General features: G+C 46.5%; 1 protein-coding gene across 1 annotated transcript in view; it reads right to left on the bottom strand.

The window, feature by feature from the left end:
* Positions 1-12056: 12056 nt before the first annotated feature.
* Positions 12057-14036, bottom strand: part of RHOJ (ras homolog family member J) — a 65336-nt gene continuing 63356 nt past the window's right edge. The window contains exon 5 of the mRNA XM_028741178.2: positions 12057-14036. This exon is cut by the window's right edge and continues 1147 nt beyond it. The gene's annotated coding sequence lies outside the window, so the exon portion shown is untranslated.

The following is a 14036-nucleotide window of genomic DNA, read 5'->3' as shown; positions in this document are numbered from 1 at the left end:
ATAATTCAAAAGCATCAATTCTTTGGCGATCAGCCTTCTTTATGGTCCAGCTCTCACTTCCATACATCACTACTGGGAAAACCATAGCTTTAACTATACGGACCTTTGTTGGCAAGGTGATGTCTCTGCTTTTTAAGATGCTGTCTAGGTTTGTCATTGCTTTTCAGGCGTCTTTTAATTTCGTGGCTGCTGTCACCATCTGCAGTGATCATGGAGCCCAAGAAAGTAAAATCTCTCACTGCCTCCATTTCTTCCCCTTCTATTTGCCAGGAGGTGATGGGACCAGTGGCCATGATCTTCGTTTTTTTGATGTTGAGCTTCAAACCATATTTTGCGCTCTCCTCTTTCACCCTCATTAAAAGGTTCTTTAATTCCTCCATACCCCATCTTACCTCCTCCTAAATGGGAGGTTGGATGGACACCTGCCACAGATGCCTTAGCTGAGTTTCCTGCAATGCAGGGGGTTGGCGATTCTATGATTTCCTCCCAGAACACCTGAATGATCCACAATCCACAATCCTCCCTCCTTCTGCCCCCAAACCATTTATTTGTGAAGCTTTTGGCATTGTTCCTTAATTTCTGTGCTCTGCTGCAGCTTAGTGTTTAGACAAGCGAAAGTTACTGTGGCTAAAACAATTGCATCTAATTTCCCTGTTAATCCTATCTCCATTTCCTTCTTCCTGCGGTTGCTGACATGTCAAATTTTAGATTGTAAGAGGCTTGGGGCAGACACCTGCCTCCTTCTACATTGTGAAACACTGTGCATGCTGAGGGTGCTATAGAAATAAAATTCTTATAATCAATCAATCAATCAATCAGTCAATCAATCAATCAATCAATCAATCAGGGATAGTTTCCAGCGCAGGGCACTGGGTCAGCCTGTTGTGGCAAAAATAAGAGTACCTTAATTTGATGTGTGAAATGTTCTCCTAAGCAGAAGGCATAACAGACCAGGGGTCGCCAATTTTGGGGGGGTTCAATAGAGTCATGGACTGGCTGGACCCAGAGGAATGGTGGGAGGAACCAGCTGCGGAACATCCAAAGGAAGAAGGCTCAGAGCCAAGGGAATGGTGGTGGGACAATGATGAATAGTCAGTGGGAGAAGACCGGGAAGAGGAGGTGTTGGAAGCTGAAGGGGCAACAGGGTTTAGTGAGCAGGGAGAATCTGTGGCAGAGAGCAGTCCAGAATCAGAGGCAGAAGCTGAAGCAGGGGAGGTGGGAGGCCAAGAGGCAGAGATGAGTCAGGCTGGAGAAGGGTCACAGGTGTCTCCCCCTCCTGCTGCTACAAGCTCTACCTCCAGCCTCTCAGAACCAGGAGAGGCATGAAAAGGGTGGGAGAGAGATCAGCTGTACACAGGCGTCGTCTCCTACTGCTTGGGGGAAACCCTGGAGAGGAGGGTACTTAGACGATTGAGGAGAGGTGGGGACTTTCAATCTCAGCTGTGCTCCTTAGGCCTGACGCTCAGCGAAGAGGAGGTTGTGTTTTTGCTAATACAGAGTTAACTCCAACTTTGAAATGTGTGATTTACTGACTGGCACTCTTTGTGACAAACAGGCATTTGGAGCAACTGCAAAAATTGTAATGGGCAACACCCTTGTAACCAGTCATGCACTGCAACTTCTAGGATATTGGCTGCAACAGAATGCTTCCTCAAGTCTAGTTTTAGCCAGGGGGAGCCCTTTGGGCACAAGGGAAGATCTTTTTGGGCAGCCATTCACCCACGGGTGCCATGTTGGCAATCCCTAGACATGGCTAGGGAGGACTGCAAACACCGAGGTCAGAAGGAAACAGACCACAGTAGTGCAGACAATGATGGTTGTTAACAGTTGGGGTAACACAGAAATTGTGGCACGAGGTATCAGATAGGATAGGAAAGTTGGAGCATAGTCTTATCTAGATCGGATGCCCTGTCCTTCCCATAGATGAGTTGCCCTTGCTCTGAACTGTTGCTCAAATGCTCAGAATGAAGACAATCGAAATCCCTTTTCCAATCCACTGCTTAAAAATGCACTGCTCCTGATGTACGTACTTTTAAGAGGCCCATAATGCACCTTCTTTCCTTCTGCTTGCCAGGAGAACATTATATAACTAATTAGGACTCTCAACCTCAATAAGCTTTTAAGTTGGAAGGTTTTTATTTCCCTCCGTTCATTAGATTTGTTAGCGAGTTGCTGAAAATCGACACTTGGGCTATTAATAGCGGCTTTACTGAGGAGTGCCCTGTCTCCTGAGTTGTCCTCATGTTGGAAGCTGCCCAGAATATAATACTTAAGCAGAACTTTTTAAAACAAGCAGAACTGCGTATGCCACTAGTGACTGAGGCTTTTCACATTGGTGTGTGTCAGACCTGTGCATTTAACAACGGAGGGGGTGGGCAGGTAATTGGATTAAGGTCGCATTAATTCATTTGAATGTGAACATCAAAAATTGCCAGAGCACTCTTCCCTCCTGTTATTCTTGTTTAGTCGTTTAGTCATGTCTGACTCTTCGTGACCCCATGGACCAGAGCACGCCAGGCACTCCTGTCTTCCACTGCCTTCCGCAGTTTGGTCAAACTCATGCTGGTAGCTTCAAGAACACTGTCCCACCATCTCGTCCTCTGTCGTCCCCTTCTCCCTGTGCCCTCCATCTTTCCCAGCATCAGGGTCTTTTCCAGGGAGTCTTCTCTTCTCATGAGGTGGCCAAAGTATTGGAGCCTCAGCTTCAGGATCTGTCCTTCCAGTGAGCGCTCAGGGCTGATTTCCTTAAGAATGGAGAGGTTGGATCTTCTTGCAGTCCATGGGACTCTCAAGAGTCTCCTCCAGCACCATAATTCAAAAGCATCAATTCTTCGGCGATCAGCCTTCTTTATGGTCCAGCTTTCACTTCCATACATTACTACTGGGAAAAACATAGCTTTTACTATACGGACCTTTGTTGGCAAGGTGATGTCTCTACTTTTTGGCATTCAGAGACATACTGCCTCTGACTGTCGAGGCGAAAAGGTAAAAGGTAAAGGACCCATGGATGGTTAACACAGCTGTCATGGCTAGCAGACAGGGATAGACTTCTCCTCCATGAATTTGTCCAATCCTCTTTTCCCCACTGCATCCTGGGGAAGTGAGTTCCACAGTGTAACTATTCACTGCTTGAAGAAGTAATAATAATAATAATAATAATAATAATAATAATAATAATAATTTATTATTTGTACCCCGCCCATCTGGCTGGGTTTCCCCAGCCACTCCGGGCAGCTTCCAACAAAGATTAAAAATACATTAAAATGTCACACATTAAAAACTTCCCTAAAGAGGGTTGCTTTCAGATGTCTTCTAAAAGTCAGATAGTTGTTTATTTCCTTGACATCTGGTGACAACCTTTATTGAACTACATAACTGGGAAACAGGCGGAAAGCAACGGCTTATATACATTCCTGAAAGCCTGGGCCACTCCCACTCCCAACGTGATTGGCTGTCTAAACTTCCAAGCTGCGAATCACGACTCAGAGTTCAAGGGGCCAATGACAGAGGCCCAAATCCTGAAATGTTCTGTGATTGGACATCATGTCTCGACCCAGGAGCTCAGAATCCTTAGTCCAGACTCAAGCTCAGGCAAACACAGACCGCTGAATACATAGCACTGCTCCTGTCAACATTTGAGCTGAACTTCTTTCTTATAGCTTATCTTCAGATAGTTGGCTCCCAAACCAGATTAAAAAATTGAAACGAGGTTTGAAGTGCGCCCGGAAATGGCAAGCCTGGAGCCATCTTGCTTCCTGGGATGTGGGCATCCCCTTCAGTTGTGCCACCCCAAGCAGCAGCCTAATTTGCCTGTATGGTGAGACCGGCTCTGGATCCGACATTCTGAGGAGGACAATGAATCTTTAGTTTAAAAATTAACTCAACAAATATGAATTGAGACAGGCTGAAACCACAGTGTGGTGACCATGTCTGGGAAATGTGTGCCTCTGTTTGATAAAGGCATCTTCTTGATGGGCTCAGGAGATGACTCAATTCTTTTGTTCGTTGCCATTACAGTTGTATTGTCTTAGTAGATTAGCAGGGAGTCTGCTTTGATTTACATCTCTTCAAAGGGCGGCTCTCCGATGTGTGTTGAAGCAAGACAACTCTCCTTTGCTTTAAAGGAAGACTAGCTCTGGGGACTAGAAGCTGCCAGGATGCCTTCAAGAGGCTGGCATGAAGCGTCTTATCAAATGCAACCCAGCTGCTCTGCTTCTCGATTAAAATCCAGCCAAAGTAGAAAGTCAATCCAAGTAACTCTCTGTACTGACAATAATAATAATAATAATAATAATAATAATAATAATAATAATAATAATATTTTCCCCAGCCACTCTGGGCAGCTCCCAACAGAATACAGTGGTACCTTGGGTTACATACGCTTCAGGTTACAGACGCTTCAGGTTACAGACTCCGCTAACCCAGAAATAGTGCCTCGGGTTAAGAACTTTGCTTCAGGATGAGAAATCGCGCAGCAGTGGCGTGGCAGCAGTGGGAGGCCCCATTAGCTAAAGTGGTGCTTCAGGTTAAGAACAGTTTCAGGTTAAGAACAGACCTCCAGAACGAATTAAGTTCTTAACCCAAGGTACCACTATAATCCTAAGCATTTTTTCTCAGAACGAAGTCCCACTTCAATAGGATTTACTCAATAGGATTTACTCTCTGGTGTGTTCCCATTAATTCTCACAGTTTCTAATGATGATGAAGATGATCAAAGGCAGGAGAAGTTTCCTGATGCAGACTAGGATATCCATATTTTTTGTCTGAGATATGTGGGAGAAGAAGAAGAAGAAGAAGAAGAAGAAGAAGAAGAAGAAGAAGAAGAAGAAGAAGAAGAAGAGTAGTAGTAGTAGTAGTAGTAGTTTGGATTTGATATCCCGCTTCATCACTACCCTAAGGAGTCTCAAAGCAGCTAACATTCTCCTTTCCCTTCCTCCCCCACAACAAACACTCTGTGAGGTGAGTGGGGCTGAGAGACTTCAGAGAAGTATGACTGGCCCAAGGTCACCCAGCAGCTGCATGTGGAGGAGCAGGGAAGCGAACCCGGTTCACCAGATTACGAGTCCAGCACTCTTAACCACTACACCACACTGGTATGTGAGGGTTAATTTGCAAGATACTTTGTGGATTACATCCCTTCCAACCTTCCAATTTAGACTCCATGGACTCATATGCCTCAGCTGGACTACTGAAATGGGCTTTATGCAGGGCTGCCCTTGAAAACGTCTCTCAGACCGCCAGCTGTGAAATGCTAAGCAATCAGGACAAAAGCATTTGTTCAGCTTAATTAAGAAAAAAAAGAGAACCTCTTGCATTTTAACAAGCTGGACGAGGGATGTTTCCAGCCATCTTGAAGAGACAGCTTGGTTTAATTACTCGGAACTGTGGTTCTTTACGCAGCGGGCCGTTGCTGAAGACGTTTATGGCTGCTGAGTAAGCAACCATTGCAGCGCATTGAAATCACTCCGATTGCAAAAGATCAGCTTAATGTCAACAAATACTTCAGCAGTTTATTGCAGAAGCCTCTGCCCACGTTGCAGAACTCATTATGCTGCCTAATTCAATCAGTGCTTTATAACTCATTTTTTCCTCATCAATAAGGTGTGACAGGTTGCTTTTTCTGGGATTTGGCATTTTCCGGTTATACATTGGAGCACGTTCGAAACGTTCAGCAGGACTTGAAGGCGACTTCAAATTGTGCAGCGTGGTCCGTAGGTACACAGAGCAGCTCTGTTGGTGTGCAAGGCCTTCTGCAGGACCTGGATAGGAGACCCAATGGGATCTATAGAATCACAGAATTGTAGAGTTGGAAGGACCCCAATGGTCATCTAGTCCAACCCCCTGCAATGCAGGAATCTCAACTAAAGCATCCATGACAAATGGCCACCCCAACCTGGGTTTGTGCCCTGCTCAGCCCATTCTTCAGGAGGAAGAGGCACAGGGTGTGTAGTTTGTTGGACCTCACCTCATGCTTGGCCTTACAATTCACCTGCTGGGCTTTTAACCCTTGCCCTTCCCCCCAATTATTTTTTATTAATTTTCCATAATTTTTAACCAATTGTGACCAAATTAATACAAATTTGAAAGCTGAATCCCCCCCAGAGGTTCCCCCTCTTTTCCTCCCTCCTTTGTGCAATAACATTTCTGACTTTGATTTCAGAATTTCATCCCTTCTCCCTACACACCACCTGTTCATTTACCAATTTCTGCTAAGACTTACACATTTCTTATAACCTGCTCTCAAATTACTCAAGTAGAGTAAGTCTCCTTTTATCTATCTATAGTAATCATCGATCAATTCTAAAACATTTCTCTCCTATACCTATTGAATAAGCCTTTGCCTGAGGGGAAAAACACAGATCCTACTCCCTTGCCTTTTAACCCTAGCCTTGCCTATGTATCACTTAGCTTTATGCGTTAAAATATTTGGCAGGAACAAAGCCTCGGGTTCGAGTTCATCATCTGGAAGTGAGGACAAGAAGAGGCAGAGGCATTCCCTCCTGTATGTGTCAGAGGGGGAAGAATGCCTCTCCCACCATTATAAACACAAAGTAGCATACCCTCCAATCGTCCCGAAAATACTGGGATTGTCATGAAAACCCTCAAGCCATCACGGCTTCTCACTTTTCCACGGAGAATCCCAAATTCCCGAGGCGCCTTCTCTTCAGTGCAACGTTTCAACATGTTACCTGGCGTTCAGATCCATGCGTCCTCTAATGCTTTTCTTAGATCTATGCCTTCTGCTCCCTCCCCTTCCGCTCAATATGGCGTCACTTCCTGTTTTTACAAAAACAAGACCTGGGTCGCTTGAATGGCACTAAGAAAGCTTTTCACCATTCCTCAGTTGACTGGTCTCTTATAAAGAAAGCAGTGAAGGGGGGAAGCGAGGGGTCCACAAGGGTGCTGGCATGGCTGCGAGGGGTGCAGAGGGGTTGCCCTATGCGGCCTAGGACCCACGTACCTACGGGGCCGCCTCTCCTGGTATGCCCCTCGGAGGACCTTAATGTCCACAAATGACAACATTTTGGAGGTCCCAGGTCACAAGGTGGTTAGATTGGTCTCAACTAGGGCCACGGCCTTTTCAGTACTGGCCCCGACTTGGTGGAACGCTCTGTCACAAGAGACTAGGGCCTTGTGGGACTTGTCATCTTTCTGCAGGGCCTGTAAGACAGAGCTGTTCCGCCTGGCCTTTGGTTTGAACTCAGTCTGACCCTTATGTTTCCCTCCCCTTATGGTTTTGATCTATGGGCTACTTTTAAAATGAGGCTGCATTTTAAATTGCATTTTAACCTGTATTCCCCTCCCCCCATTATGTTTTTACTGTAATTTTACTGGTGTTAGCCGCCCTGAGCCAGGCTCTGGATGGGGAGGGCGGGGTATAAATAAAATTTATTAAGGCCGCAGCTCCTCTGTGCATGTAAGCCTCACTAAACGAAGCGGGATTCACTTTTCTAAAAAGGTGCTTTCTGATTAATATGGGGTAAGCATTATTGATCAAAAGTTTTAAAATTGATTAACCTAACCAATTAATTGCCTCCCCCCCCCCTGCCCTAGTAACATTAGATGCATAAGCACAATTCCCAGTGAGAGAGGAGCAAAGACAATTCAGAAGAGCCTTCTGGCCAAGTGGCAGTTAATGCCAAGTCTATTTTAGCTGAAACGGCAGGTCAGTGCTAAGAGTGAATCTGGCAAGAAGATCCTGCAGCTCTCCTGAGCGAAGAGAACGACCAAACTCGAGAATGTCTGTCGTGAAATAGTGAGTGCACAGGATAGAACTTAGACACAATGGGTGCTGCAGCGTGACCAAGGCAGTTTTGGTCCCATGATGAGGCCTGAATCCCAACTGGAAGGGATCCAAATGATCCGCATCCTCCAGACGTGCCTGGAGTTGTTCGACAACCACCTGCTCAATCACCTAGCCCAAGAATGGAAGATTTGAGACTGGGCGATAGTTGGCCATATCGGCCGGGTCCAAAGATGTTTTTTAAAGAAGCGGTTTAATGACTGCCTCTTTCAGTGAGTCTAGGAAGGCTCCCTCTCAGAGGGAAGCATTCACCACCCCATGGAGCCCATCACCCAGTCCTTCTCGGCTCGCATTTATGAGCCAGGATGGGCAAGGATCAAGAAGAAGAAGAAGAAGAGTTTGGATTTGATATCCCGCTTTATCACTACCTGAAGGAGTCTCAAAGCGACTAACATTCTCCTTTCCCTTCCTCCCCCACAACAAACACTCTGTGAGGTGAGTGGGGCTGAGAGACTTCAGAGAAGTGTGACTAGCCCAAGGTCACCCAGCAGCTGCATGTGGAGGAGCGGAGACGCGAACCCGGTTCACCAGATTACGAGACTACCGCTCTTAACCACTACACCACACTGGCTCTCACGGCTCTTACCACAATGGCTCTCGCACTGTCTCAAGGAGACAGATGGTTGGTTTCACTCGTTGAAGCAGCCTGTCCACATCCTCAGAAGTAACAGATTGGAACCGATCCCATGCTACTTGACTAGACAGGACTCCAGCACTCTCCCGCCCCGGCCCTGCTCCCACGGTGGAGTCTACCTCTTTCCGAATCTGAGTTTCTACACGTGCTCACGCACCCCTCTCTGCCCTCTGTTACAGTGAGGTCAAAGTTCAAAGACACAGTCCAGCCAGGCAAAAACTGTGGGGAGGGGAAGTGACGTCCCAGTCAAAATATGAAATTCCGTGTTTGCTAGGTGAGCAAAGGTTTTAGACGTATGCAGATCCCTGTAAATTCCTAGACCTAGAGGGTACCCTGTGAAGTCAAATCCTCTTATTTCCCAGGCAGGAATGGTAACAGTAGGAAGATAATCTTTATCACTTTCTTCCACCTCTCTTGTCATGCAGCCATGGGGATTAGGATATCGAGCATGTCCACTCCCCAAGTAGCATCTTTGATCTAAACAACGCGTTTTGCACTCTAGAAAGAGGCTTTGCCTGACTTATCCCACTGTTATTTTCTGCGTGAATCAAGCCTGCAACTATATTCTTACATTGCAGACTTCTGCGTTGTTGTTTCATTTCGAGGGATAAATAAAGGGGAAGATCCAGTCTGCCAGAGGTACTCTGGATAATTAGAGAAAGCTGATTGTGCCAAGTTTCCGTGTTAATGCTGCAAAGGATGGTATATGTTATGTACTGAGTTGAATAGGATCCAAAATGCAGCAGTCTGATTGGTCCTAGAACAATAGGATCCAAAATGCAGCAGTCTGATTGGTCCTAGAACAATGCAGCAGTATGATTGGTCTGCAGGAGCCACCCAATCCAGCTCCAGGTGGAAGTGAATCCACAACCTGATTGGCCTATAGGAGAATCCCGGAATTAGCCAATCACGTGGGGCCCATTGTGTAAATAATGTATATAAAGCAGACATCCTGGGGGAACTTCCATTCCTCCTCACCACTATGAGCTGAGTAAAGAGCATGAAATCCACTCTCAACTCCGAGTATATTTCATTATATTTTTAACTCTGCTAAACTAGACACTAACCTTACTCAAGTAAGCAAGAGGAGGATAATTAATAAATAATGTATCCTCTTCTGCCTTCCAAATCCATCCCAACAAAACCGGGTGGAACAAGTGAGAGGTGGAACCTGGGTAGGGGGCATAGCCCAGTGAGAGCCCTGAGGGTTAGGCAGAGACGCCTGGTGGGCTGCTTTTAGACCCTGGGCCTGAGGTCCCCCACCCCACCCCATGTTCACCTCCAGAAATCTTCAGGCCAAACCATATCAGACAGAAATGCTGGATCAAACTTCTTCCTGGAACCTTGCAGGAGCTGCACTAAGCTAAGAAACTTTCAGAGGGAGACATCAAGGCCAAAGGGGTCAATTATTAAGGATATAATAGATTTAATCTGGAACCATATGGTTCCTAGGAGGGCAGGCCAAGGATCACCTGAGACTTTGGGTGTCCCTCTCTGATACCTTGGCAACCTGTTAGGCTGGGGCAGAACTGGCCAGTGTCCAGCTACCATCTCAATCTGTGGTTCTCAAACATCCAGGGTATCTTGTCTACCTTGACTTGTCTGCTGAGGAACCGCTACACATCAGCTACAGAACTCATGTGTCTACAAGGCATGGCTATTCAACATCCATTTCAGCTCTCGTTATCACTGACTGTAATGTTTGCAGTTCATTGCCACCCAACTCCCACCTTATGAGTTTTCTTCTTTATAGGCCTGCCAGTTGTGCATCTGGCAAAGTTTGCTCGAGCCCACAGAAGGTTATGCCATAATGAATCTGATAGGAGTGTATTCTACGCCGCACTAAGCAAGATCGTTCCATCAGCGAAAGGATTTCTCCTGGCGCAATGATGTCCACATCTCCTCCCTCCAGCATGCCCTTTAAATATGCTGTGGGTGACACTTCTGGACTAGGGCGCTCAGCGATGGGTTGTAGTCTGTGCTCCTGTTATTAAGAGATAGACGAAGTTGCAGGGCGAGAGATTAAAGGGATAGCAACTAAAGGCAAAGTTGCCCCTACGCCCGTGGAGAGCTTGGGTGGCAAAATTGCAGGCTGCGCAACAAGGGGTTTGCCCTCTTCATTTTGGACACAAAACTTAAGAACAGAACAAAGAGTGAAGGGGTGAACCTCAGCGCTCTGGGGAAAAAACACTCTTGCTTGCAAGCGCCTTGAAACCTGAGCGACCAGCGCTGGTCTACTCCGCAAAGATAAATGTTATGTACTGAAGTTCTCACCCTGGGCCAGCAGGGGGATACTGTAGATAGTTATGCAAATAAGGGATTGAAAGTGACGTTCAGTGATTGGATAGTTACAGAAAATGGTTACTGTTGCGTTGTAGTGGAGCTCTATATAAGCAGGCTGACTGAACCCTTCAGTTCAGTTCTGTCCTGGCCTGTGAATAAACAAGAGCTGTTTGAAGAATCGCTGTGTCGTCTGATATGTTCACCCACAACTTAACAATAAAGAATTAAAAACACTGACTGCATCCCCGGAGCAAGTAAAAAAAGCCAAGGATGTATGTAAAGGGGAAAGCAGCTACCACGAAAAATCATCAAAAAACGTGAGGGACGGTGAAGGGGCTCTACCTCAAGGCAATTGTTAAACTGTAAACTATACTGTGAAAATAAGTCTGAAAGAAATCCAAATTGCACTCCAAGTGAAAATAAATTTAATCTACTTTAACCAGAATATAAAAAAGAACAAGCATAAAAGAGGGGGAAGGGCGAGAAAGCTGTCTCAGTTTTGGGGATGGTGGTGGGGGGCGTGTGAGGAGGGGGGAAATCCCCTTGTGACAAGACTAATCCTTGCAGTACTGCAAAACATGTGGTTAAAGTCTTCAAGGTGCAACGAGACTGTTGTTTTTACACGACACGACTTTGGCATGCAACGGTGATTGGTCACTGTGAATGAGCGGGTGCTTGGTGTACACACATTTTTATTGAAGGCGCCATTAACCCCCACATGATTGCTGGGAGTAAAGCAACTTGCAGGAAGACACTTGAGCCAGTGGGAGGAGAGACAGACAAAAAGGCAACTCTTCTTTCCTTGCTGACACCTTCTTGAGTAACTTACCTGCAGATTGTTTTTCTCATAGGCTTTACTTCCTTCCTGCTTCATGTTAGCATTGGACCTGTTTCATCTTAGCACTGAACTCCATCATGGCCACATATAATAGCTTGGTACTCATAACGGCTTTGGGACACGGGGGGCGCTGTGGGTTAAACCACAGAGCCTAGGACTTGCCGATCAGAAGGTCGGCGGTTCGAATCCCCGCGACAGGGTGAGCTCCCGTTGCTCGGTCCCTGCTCCTGCCCACCTAGCAGTTCGAAAGCACGTCAAAGTGCAAGTAGATAAATAGGTACCACTCCGGCAGGAAGGTAAACGGCGTTTGCGTGCGCTGCTCTGGTTTGCCAGAAATGGCTTAGTCATGCTGGCCACATGACCCAGAAGCTGTACACCGGCTCCCTTGGCCAATAAAGCAAGATGAGCGCCGCAACCCCAGAGTCGGCCACGACTGGACCTAACGGTCAGGGGTCCCTTTACTGCTACCAGGAGTAAGAAATCTTATCTTTCCTTAGTTCTTTCAGCCAGCAGTTTTAGCAGACTATTTATTTCAGCTCTCCAGCTTGCCATATATACCAAACTCCAACAACGATGACCCATGCACAAATTTTTCCACAGGTAAGCTATCTGCGCTCATTTAGCAAAATAAGGCGGGGGGGGGGGGGAATTGCCACGACCTTCCGAAGGCTGCTCTTTCCAATTGCATTTAAATGATTTGTGGAAAACATTAAATAAGGCACCTACAGCAGCCTGAAGGCACTGGGTTGTCCTAGGCAGTTCTCAGTTGCTTTGTCGCTGCGTGGAAACTAGAATGAAAAACATTTGAGACTTTTAGTTTAGAGAAAGTGCAAGTACTGTAAGGGGTGGCACGATAGAAATGTTTAAATTACGCAAGGCCTGGAGAGACTGCAGCCATTTCCAAGTGTCCTTATTTTCCAGGGACAGCCCCGGATTTACAGAAGCCCATCCCGGTTTCTGATCCTGGAATGCCCCGCTTTTCCTTAGGGCGTCCCTATTTTCATCAGAGAAATGTTGGAGGGTATGAGAATGGGTAGAGAAAAGCGTTTCTCCCTCTCTCCAGAACTTGTGCAAATCCAAGGACGCTGAAAGTTGGAAGTCAGGGCAGATTTTTAAAAGCCCATTGAGTCCAGCGTCCTGTTCTCAACATGGCCAACCAGATACCCATGGAAAACATGCGCAAGCAGGGCCCAAGAGCACACTCTCCATGGTTTCTGGCAACTAGTATTCAGAACTGTGGAGGCAGAAGACAGCCATTGTGCTAGAAGAAGAAGAGTTTGGATTTGATATCCCGCTTTATCACTCCCCGCAAGGAGTCTCAAAGCGGCAAACATTCTCCTTTCCCTTCCTCCCCCACAACAAACACTCTGTGAGGTGAGTGAGGCTGAGAGACTTCAGAGAAGTGTGACTGGCCCAAGGTCACCCAGCAGCTGCATGTGGAGGAGCAGGGAAGCGAACCCGGTTCACCAGATTACGAGACTACCGCTCTTAACCACTACACCACACTGGCTCCCATTGATATTTATCTAATCCCCTTTTAAAACCAACAAAGTCGGTAGCCATCACGACACACAGCCGGCATGAATTCCATAGCTTAACTATTTGATTGCTATCATGTGTTATTACGTCTCCATCCCACCTTTCTTCCAAGCCCTAACCTATAAAGCCCTAAATGGCCTCGGACCAGTATACCTGAAGGAGCGTCTCCACCTCCATCGTTCTGCCCGGACACTGAGGTCCAGCACCGAGGGCCTTCTGGCAGTTCCCTCCCTGCGAGAAGCCAAGTTACAGGGAACCAGGCAGAGGGCCTTCTCGGTAGTGGCACCCACCCTGTGGAACGCCCTCCCACCAGATGTCAAAGAGAAAAATAACTACCAAACTTTTGGAAGACATCTGAAGGCAGCCCTGTTTAGGGAAGCTTTTAATGTTTAATAGGTTATTGTATTTTGGTGTTCTGTTGGAAGCCGCCCAGAGTGGCTGGGGAAACCCAGCCAGATGGGCGGGGTATAAATAATAAATTATTATTATTATTAGGAGCTCAACGTGGCAAACCTGCTTGGTCTCCCCACATCTTATCCTCACAACAACCCTGTGAGGTAGGTTAGGTTGAAAGACAGTGACTGGCCCAAGGCCACCCAGCGAGCTTCACGGCTGAGGGGGGATTTGAACCCTGGCCTCCCAGGTCCTAGTCCAACACTCTAACCACTGCACCACACTGCCTGCAGGCGCTGTGTGATGAAGCACTTTCTTTTATCTGTCCTGAATCTTCCAAGAGTCATCTTCATTGTGATAGGAGAAAGGGGGAGAAAAACCCTTTCTGGACCCACTTTATGTTTTTATACATTTCTATTGTGTTGCTTTTTACTCGCCTTTTCTCTAAACCAAAACAAACAAACAAACAAACAAACAAACAAACCAAAAACAGCAAATGCTATAACCTTTCCTCATAGGGGAGCTGGTCATCCCATTTATCATTT

This window comes from Podarcis muralis, chromosome 1, assembly GCF_964188315.1.
Source record: "Podarcis muralis chromosome 1, rPodMur119.hap1.1, whole genome shotgun sequence".
NCBI classification, from domain to species: domain Eukaryota; kingdom Metazoa; phylum Chordata; class Lepidosauria; order Squamata; family Lacertidae; genus Podarcis; species Podarcis muralis.
This window is presented reverse-complemented; position numbering and strand designations above follow the sequence as displayed.